Here is a 10,000-nt window from a genome sequence, read left to right as displayed (position 1 = left end):
TAGTAGTAGTAGTAGTAGTAGTAGTAGTAGTTGCCAATATTAAAAAAAAAATATAGGCATTGAAAGAAAGGAGGAGGAGGAGGAGGAGGAGGAGGAGGAGGAGGAGGAGGAGGAGGAGGAGGAGGAGGAGGATGACGACGACGACGACACTTACATGTAGTGTAAATAATAATAATAATAATAATAATAATAATAATAATAATAATAATAATAATAATAAATAATAATAATAATAATAATAATAATAATAAATAATAATAATAATAATAATAATAATAATAATAAATAATAATAATAATAATAATAAAATACAGAACAAAAAAGCAGGCACCAACGGAAAAAAAAACATGAACAAATGAGAAAATAAACAAGAGAAAAGCAAAAAAAAAAAAAAAGATAGGAGAAGGAAGAGGGGAAAGAAGAAAGCAGAGAGGCAGAATGAAAATGAGACCAAAAGTATCCTCCGAATTCTCTCTCTCTCTCTCTCTCTCTCTCTCTCTCTCTCTCTCTCTCTCTCTCTCTCTCTCTCTCTCTCTCTCTCTCTCTCTCTCTCTCTCTCTCTCATGAAAAATATGGAGGGAAGGATGTGTCAGGCGGCGTGAGAGGAATAATGAAGAGGAGAGGATAAAGATGGGGTGATTAATATGTTGCGCTGAGTCCTTGACGAGGAAGAGGAAGAGGAGGAGGAAAGATGGGGTAAAAAGATGATAGTTGAAGGAAGACAGGAAAGGAATCATAGGAGAAGAGGAAGCTGGAGGTGGCTGTGGGGTGGAAGAAGAAGAAGAAGAAGACGAAGAAAGTTAAAAAAGAAGGATGATGATGAAATTGATGATAATGTGGAGGGGAAAGAGGTGGAAGAGGAGAAAATGGGACGAGAAGGTGAGGAAGGAGAAGGAGAATATGGAGGAGCAGGAGGGGAAGGATAGATGGATAAAAACAAAGAGAAGGGAGACTAATGCAACGAAGAGATAAAATAAACGATAACGATGATGGAAGGGGGAAGAGGGGATAACATTAAACTAAAACGAGGCAATAAAACAAGATAAATGGTAACCTTTGTAAATAAAAAGAGAAAGAGAGAATGTACAAAAACACAACTATTGCCACTACCACCACCACCATAACCACCACCACCACCACTACCGCCGCTACAAGACATAAAGGCCAAAATAGTAATGTAAAAAAAGTCACAAACATCACCTTTATAATCACTCACTTCTTACTCAACACTCGCATGAATCAAACTAATCACTTAATTCATTGCACCAGTTACTTTCTTCATTAAATCCTGTAACATTAATATTTATCAGTTTTCTATTATTTCACACCTGCGGTTTTCACATTCACTACAATCACGTTCCGATAATAAAAAAAAAAGTTCTTCCGGATTACCTTTTCTCTTTTTTTCCTTTTTTTTTTTCCCCTCTTTTTAAGGCGTATCCTTTATAGTATCAAAGGCGCGCCCTACACAAACAAACAACCATCTCTTTTAAGCACTCAAGTTTCTCACTCTTTACGATGCTTGCACCGCCATCACCAAAACTCACTTCAACACCGTCCCTCTCCCTAACATCGAAATATTTACCATAATCATGATTCCAGGAACGTTACTTTGAGTGATTTATTATTTTCTTTTTCTCGCGTCAGCCTTTCACTGCAACATATTATTTCTCTACCAACTAACAAAACATGGCCTAACATTACCTTATCTAAGTTAACGTAATTTAACCTAATTAAATATTACCTAAACTAACTTAATATTAACTCAGCGTAACTCAAATTATGTAATCTAACCTAGACTAACATTATCTTAACTAAATTTACTTAATGATGCCTCAGCTAATCTTATCTAACCAAATTTCACCTTACCTTACATAACTTAACGGAACCTGACAAACTAACCACACTTATCTTAAGTTAGCTATACCTTATCTAACCTATTCTAACGTAACTTGACCTGAACCAACTTGACACAACATACTCGTATCTTAACCAAAACCAACCTAACTTAACCCAAACCAACGTAATCTAACCTAACCTTAACTAACCTAACCTAACCTAAACTAACCAAACCTAACTTTAACCAAACCTATCCTACCTTAACGAAATCCAACCTAACCTAACAACCATAACTGACGAAAGCTAACCTACTTCAATCTAGCTTTACTTACCCCTAACTTACCTTACCTAAACTCAACCATAACATAACCCAAACTAACCTAAACTAACCCAACCTAACGTAACATAACATAACATAAAACATAACCCGAACCAAACTAACCTAACCTAACCTAACTTACCTTAATTAAACTCAACCATAACATAACATAACCCAAACTAACCTAAACTAACCCAACCTAACGTAACATAACCCGAACCAAACTAACCTAACCTAACCTAACCTAACCAACTAAACCACCTAAACAAACCTAATCTTTCCCCAAACGTTCACCATAAGCAACAAAATCCCACGAACGTTCCTTTCCAAACGTTTCCTCGTCCCTCTCGCCTCAGCCTCCACTCGTAGGCCGAAACGTTTTCTCCCCGAGGTTTGTGTCCGCGGGGGAAAAAAATAATTACTTCCCCGCTTGAGTAATCCATCACGAGGTTAATGGTTGATCCTACACGGGGAGGGTGGGGGGAGACGGCGGGGTGTAGGAGGAAAAGGGTAGACAGGGGGTAGGGAGGGAGGGAGGACAAAAAAAAAAAAAAAAAAAAACGGACACAGGGAGGGAGGGAGGGAAGGGATGGAGGAAGAATAAATGGAGAGAAGGAGAGGCGGTAAAAAAAAAAGGGGGGTAGGATGTGTGGATGAGTATAGAAAATGAGAGAGAGAGAGAGAGAGAGAGAGAGAGAGAGAGAGAGAGAGAGAGAGAGAGAGAGAGAGAGAGAGAGAGAGAGAGAGAGAGAGCAGAATGACGAAGAGAGAGAGAAGAGAGATGAGGAGAGGAGAGAGAGAGAGAGAAGCAGAGAGAGAGAGAGAGAGAGAGAGAGAGAGAGAGCAGTAAGAAAAGATATCACGATGGCCATGCCAAACATCACCTGTTTGACGCAAATTAATCAGGCCACAGGTGAGCTCACGAACCTTCCCTGTGATTATCTGGTGCCCTAAAAAGTGGGGATTCGATAAGTAATGGAAGGTGCTACTACTAATCAGTGGTAGGAATAGTAATGGTGGTGGTGGGGGTGGTGGTAGTGGTGGTAGTAGTAGTAGTAGTAGTAGTAGTAGTAGTAGTAGTAGTAGTAGTAGTAGTAGTAGTAGTAGTAGTAGTAGTAGTAGTAGTAGTAGTAGTAGTAGTAGTAGTGTTGTTGTTGTACGAATTACTGTTTCTAATGTCACTAAAATGCAATAACATGAACTACAAAAAAAGAAAAAAAAACAATAAAACAAAAGCAACAACAATAACATTAGAATACTGAAGAAGTCCAATAAAGTAAATAAACAAACAAACAAACAAACAAATAATAAATAAATAAATAAATAAATAAATATACATAAACATACAAATAAACAACAAATAAATAAACCAAAAGAAACAAACCTAAAGAAAAAAAATAAAGAAAACACTACCATGAAAATGAATGAGGTAATAAATCATAATAATAATAATAATGGAAAACATGGACTCCTGGCTATAAAACTGCTCGTGTTTGGTGCAAAGTCCGCACAATGACCCCACACAAAAGCCCCCTTCATTGCAATACAGGAGGGGGAGTGGAGGGGCAGGGAAGGTAGGGCGGGACTCGAACCGTCCCTCATTGTTACCAGATAAAAACTACATTTCCATTTCTAAATCATCGGTAATTAATGTGTGTATTGTGAGGCCCGGCATGCGTGTGTGTGTTGCGCTTCCTCTTGTTTCTTTATTTTTCTTTTTTTTTTCTTTTGTTCTATATCAAGTATTTATCTTCCTTTTCTTCCTTTGTATTTCTTTTTTCTCGCATTTGTGTTATTTTTTTTTTTGATAATTGTCCTTGTTTCTTCTCTTCCTTTCTTGTTTCTGTGGTAATTTATCTCCTCTCTTTGCTTTTTTTCTTTCTATATCTCTTATATTTTTTCCCTTCTCTCCCTTTCCATACCTTCTTTTTTTTTTAGTTCATTTGATCTCTCTCTCTCTCTCTCTCTCTCTCTCTCTCTCTCTCTCTCTCTCTCTCTCTCTCTCTCTCTCTCTCTCTCTCTCTCTCTTTTTCTACTTCTGATGTTACGTTTCTCACTTTTTCATTTCTTTCTCTCTTTTTCCCTCTTATTTTCCACATCTATACATTCCTTTTCTTTTTATGTTTGATCTTCCACTTCCTTCTTTCCTTTTATTTCTTCTTTTTCCTTCAATTCTTCTTTTGTTTCTATATCTAGTCTTCCTTTACCTTCTCTCCTTTTAATTTTTATATACGACTTCTTTCTTTCTCTTTGTTTATTTCTTATATTTCTCCTTTTCGATTTATATCCAGTCTTTAATTTCCTTTTTTCCCCTTTTCCTCTATATATTTGGCATTCTTCTCGAGCTCCATACACATTTTTTTCCTTATTTTAATGTCTAGCCTTTCTCTGTCCTTTTTTTTCATAATTAGCTTCAGAATTATAAATATTCCACTATACATTTATATTCTATTGTTTATTTGCATTCTACCTTCTCCCCTTCGTGATGCATATTCTATTCTACTTTCTTCCTTCCCTTTCTTTATCAACCTCTTTCTGTTCCTCCTTATTATTACTTTGGACCAATTTTCTACCTCTTTACTTTGCTATTCTTCCCTGTTTTATTTTTTCTCTCCATTTTTCCTCCTTCCTGGTTATGTTTTCCTCTTCCCTCCCTCCCTCCCTCCCTTACCTTTCTTCCTCACCCTCTCCTTCCTCCACACAATACAGAGAATAATCAAGCATTTTACTCAAAACAAGATGTGATTATATTTAATTTATTTCGTGAGAGAGAGAGAGAGAGAGAGAGAGAGAGAGAGAGAGAGAGAGAGAGAGAGAGAGAGAGAGAGAGAGAGAGAGAGAGAGAGAGAGAGAGAGAGAGAGAGAGAGAGAGAGAGAGAGAGAGCATTTACTTGTTTCTCTTCTCGTCAAGTTCGCTGAAGGAGGAAGGTAGACGTGGAGAGAGAGAGGGAAAGAAGAAGGAAAGAGGGAGAGAGAAGGAAAGGAAGAAGAAAGAAACGGTAAGATGTGGGTGAAGGATGGAAAATAAGGAAGTATTAAGAGGAGTTGATGAGAAATTAGAGGGGGAGGAGGAGGAGGAGGAGGAGGAGGAGGAGGAGGAGGAGGAGGAGGAGGAGGAGGAGGAGGAGGAGGAGGAGGAGGAGGAGGAAAGAGGAAAGGGAAAATGGTAATGAGAGTGAAAGTGGAAAAGCTGAACTGAGGGAAGCATAGATGGAGAGAAAAAAAATCGATATAAGAGGATTTTGAGGAGAGGAAAGGAGAGGCAGAAATAAAGAAACGAGAAAGAGAGAAAAATGTTTTGCTGGTAGTAAAAAAAAATAAATAAATAAATAAATAAATGAAATAAAATGGAACGAATTTATCAAAAGACATCACTAACGATTTCAATAATAGGCCTTTACTTCAATATCCACATGACCCGAAGAAAAAAAAAATTCCCTCTTTTTCTCTTCCTTCCATTCCACATGTTTTCCTGGCGAACATTTCCGCTTTTCCGTCTGTCCGTTTGTCCGTCTGTCTACTGATCTGCAGGTTAATTAGTGGAAGATGTAATTTTGAGCGCGATTCTTTCATATTCTGTCAGACAATGAAATTAATTATACAGACAAACACGGACAGTATTTTGCGCCGTTTGGAATTCCGCCTTGCTGTGAAGAGTGCACCTCCCTCGCCGCTGTTATTGTTCAGTGGTACTCTTTTACTCTATATTTTCAATGGTGTTTGGTGTCCCTCCCATTACCTGCTGCTTTTACGGATTTGGCTCATATATTATTATTATTAGTAGTAGTAGTAGTAGTAGTAGTAGTAGTAGTAGTAGTAGTATTTTTTATTGTTGTTGTTGTTATCGTCAGCAGTATTTTTTTTTTCATTTGCTTGATAATAATTGTCTCTAGTGTTTAAAATATATCTACGTAATGTTTTTTTTTTTCTGTCACATTCCTCTCTTCTTACTTTCAATCCACCTCCTCCTCCTACTTTCCCTGTTTTTCTGTCTCTTTCTCTTCCTTCTCCAGCCTTCCGCCCTCCTCCAGCCCCTCCTCTTTCTATATCCTTCCCTCCTTATCCTATTCTTATCAAACTTCCCTTTCTTCCTCCTCTTACTTTCCCCTTCCCTTCCTCCTTGTTTCCGCCACCTCCTCTTCCTTCTCTCCTCCTCTAAGTTTTCCTATCTACTCTTCTTCCTTCCACCACTTTCACTCATTTTCTCTCTTGGATTTTCTCCGTCCCCTTATCCCTCTTCCTTGGTTCCATCCTCCTTCCTCTCTCCTTCTCCATCTTTCCCTCTTTCCCTCTTCCCATTCTCTCTCGATGAAGGAAAAACATGGAAACAAGTATGCAGAGGACGAGAAAAAATCTCTTATCGCTCTGTCTCTGGCGAAAAACACGGAGGAAGGAAAGAGAAAAGTTGAAAGAAGTTTCCTCCATCACTAGAGAAAAAAAAAATAGATAACAAAAAGAAAGAAAAAAGTACAAAATGAAGAACAATTAATGAGTACGATAACTGCTAGCTAGTGTTCCCGGCAGCATATTGCCCTAGCCTGGCTTAATCCTCGCTGCCTGGCGCACGATACTTAAAACACTGCCATCTGCTCTTATCTTTAATCTGCTCTCCTGCCCTTTCATGGCAGAGCGAGTGAGGAGCAGCTGAGGGAAGGGATGACATGGGGAAGGAAGGAAAGGAGAGAAGAATGGTGGAAGGGAGAGGGATGATGGGAGAGAGGAAAGAATAAACGAAAATAAGAAGGAAGGGAAATTGGTTCAGTTTAGCAAAGACATGAAAGAAGAAGGAAGGAAATGAATGAATGAAGGAATGAATGAGTTAATTAATTAATGAATGAATAAAGGAGTGAAGGAAAGGGAGGTGAAGTAAGAAGGAAGAGAAGGAGGGAATAAAGAATGGATTTTGAAGGTGGTATGAAGGAAGGAAGGAAAGAGAGATGGCAAGCGAAATTATGATTAGAAGAGATGAGGAAGGAAAAAAAAATGAAGATAGGAAGGAGGGTAGAGAGGCGTAGGGAAGTCTGAAATGCCATGGAAACTGCAGGAGTGAAGAGAAGGAAGGGAGTGAAGAGAAGGAAGGAAGGAAGGAAGGAAGGAAGGAAGGAAGGAAGGATGAAGGGAAAGAAACAATGGAATAAAACAAGGAAGGAAAGAAAGGAAAAAAATGAATGAATGAATGAATGAATGAATGAATGAATGAATGAATGAAAGAAGGAAGGGAGGAAGGAAAAAAAGACAGTGGGAAGTAAGGTAGGGGATGTTTAGTAAATGAATGGAATAAAAGAAATACAAAAGAAATAAAATTAAAGAAATAATAAAAAAGTGCAACGAAACAAAAAGGAATGAAGCTAAATGAAAACAGAGAAGGAATGAAAGAAGTGAGGAATAAAACTTGACAATAATAATAATAATAATAATAATAATAATAATAATAATAATAATAATAGTAATAGTAATAGTAAAAATAATAATAATAATAACAAAAACAACAAAATATAGAAGCAGTACAGTACACATAAGTCATAGAAAACGGAGTCGCTAGGTCTGAGTGACTCCATTCAGCAAGACAAACATCCATTTTCTTCAGGGATAACTCATGGAGATCAGAGTCTTCCCATGGATAACGCCGCTGAATAAATACGGTATGAATATGCAATCCTTTCAAGCACGTACGCACTCATTGACATGCAAAAGGCGATCTTAATACCCCTTGGTGGAAGCCTCGAAAAGGGAGTCATCAATCAGGGGGAATTTATGCGGCTCACAGAAAACGTTAAGACACAGGGTGAGTGAGGGGGAGACTATGAAAGACTCGGTAATGAAGATGCACAGAAGCGTAAGAGGGTCGCTGGTATGGTAATGTAGCGCTGTATTTCCCGGCATAAGAGTGGGGGGAGTGAGGGGTAAGGGGATTGGGGGAATGCTGGACTAGGAAGGACTGGGATGGACTGGGAAGGTGATTTTTCTTCGTGTTTATCCGTGTATGCTTTAGTATTGCACGAGGGGAACATTAGAGAAAACTATGAGAAGACTAAATACATAAATGAGATAAAAAAAAAGGAAAATAGTTAGGAAAATTAAATTAAATAATGAAAATATATATGGAAGGATAAATGACGCAGAAATCAATAAGAATTATCGGAAAACAAAAATATAAAACAAAAAGAAAAACGACACCCATAGAGAGAGAGAGAGAGAGAGAGAGAGAGAGAGAGAGAGAGAGAGAGAGAGAGAGAGAGAGAGAGAGAGAGAGAGAGAGAGAGAGAGAGAGAGAGAGAGAGAGAGAAAGTCAACATTAATAAAGTAACCATTGCGCAAAACAATAAACGAAATAAAGGAAAGACTCATAAAAACAGACAAGATATATCAATAACAATAATAGAAAAATAAAAAAAGACATTAGCGCATGAAAACACCCAATAATAAAACAAGTAACGGATTTTTTCATGTAAAAGGGGCACTGGACAACAAAAATTTGAGAGAGAGAGAGAGAGAGAGAGAGAGAGAGAGAGAGAGAGAGAGAGAGAGAGAGAGAGAGAGAGAGAGAGAGAGAGAGAGAGAATTTCAGGCACCGAGCACATCGCACACTTGCCTAATATTCAAATCACTCTAGCTCAAAACTTAGCGAGAGCCCAATGGTTGTGCTGTGTACCGTTGGATAGCAAATTTCAGTACGTTCACTGATGTGTATCTGCTCTCGCTGAGACAAAAGAAAGTTGGTGAAAACTGCGGAAAATTGACGATCACTTTACAAAAAGTTTTATACTGTACTTTGCGCATGCGCAATAGTGTTGCAAATTTGCCATGCTTTTTCGTTATAACTTGTATTACTCTTATTCACAACAAAATCTGAGCTTGATCAGTTATTTAGGTAAAAAGGTTGAATTTTTTGCTTTCCGCATGCGCAGCGCTACTTGAAAGCTGACAAAAAAAAATAAATTATGAAAATTATAACATAACATCTTTTACGTTTCATTAAAATTGGTTGAGTGGTTTTTGAGAAATCCCATTTTCTACACCCTTCTACTTTTTGCAAATTATTCAATGACTTCATCTAATAGAAAAGATGAAAGCTATGCCATATAACATTGATAAAGTTGTGCTATAATATGGTACTAATTTCGTCACGATCGGCCGCGTAATTCCGGTGATATTAGCGTTTGAATAGTGTTACGGCCGGGGTGCTCAAAATCAAAACAACCACCTCCATAGTAAATTTCGCTTCGCTCATAAACAGAGAAAACCTAAGAACTACAACATAAACAGAAGGGAAACCTAGTATGAAAAAGGGTCATGATAAAAAAAATAAATAAATAAAAAAAAAAAAAAGACGACCGTGGCCTCTTTCCCAAACTTAAGTCACTCTTACCACACTTGAAAACCTCGCGGCATAAAAGTTTTCCCTCTGGTGCGTGAGAAAAATGAGAGAAGGGGAAAAATATACAAAAGACGAGAATATGAAAAATAACAATAACAAAACTAAACCACAGAATGTCGCTGAAGGGAACACGAAAAGAGGAACATTAATCCAAGGCTGTCAGGACATTACTAGGAGGAGGAGGAGGAGGAGGAGGAGGAGGAGGAGGAGAAGGAGGAGGAGGAGGAGGAGGAGGAGGAGGAGGAGGAGGAGGAGGAGGAGGAGGAGGAGGAGGAGGAGGAGGAGGAGGAGGAGGAGGAGGAGGAGGAGGAGGAGGACGACGACGACCTTGCCTCTTCAGGAAGTTGGCGTGATGCGAGAAACAAATGTATTCTCCGGAAATTAAACTCCAGATTGATGGCATTCTGAGTGAGCTACTATTTGATATGATCAGTAGTGAGGCCCGGGAGAGTGAGGGAGAGAGG

At 38.3% G+C, this 10,000-nt stretch overlaps 1 protein-coding gene across 1 annotated transcript in view; it reads right to left on the bottom strand.

The window, feature by feature from the left end:
- Positions 1-10,000, bottom strand: part of LOC135091473 (glutamate receptor 1-like) — a 452,327-nt gene that overhangs the window by 264,003 nt on the left and 178,324 nt on the right.

Source organism: Scylla paramamosain, chromosome 37, assembly GCF_035594125.1.
Source record: "Scylla paramamosain isolate STU-SP2022 chromosome 37, ASM3559412v1, whole genome shotgun sequence".
Classification (NCBI taxonomy): domain Eukaryota; kingdom Metazoa; phylum Arthropoda; class Malacostraca; order Decapoda; family Portunidae; genus Scylla; species Scylla paramamosain.
The sequence above is the reverse complement of the archived record's forward strand: the minus strand, read 5'-3'. Positions and strand labels throughout refer to the sequence as shown.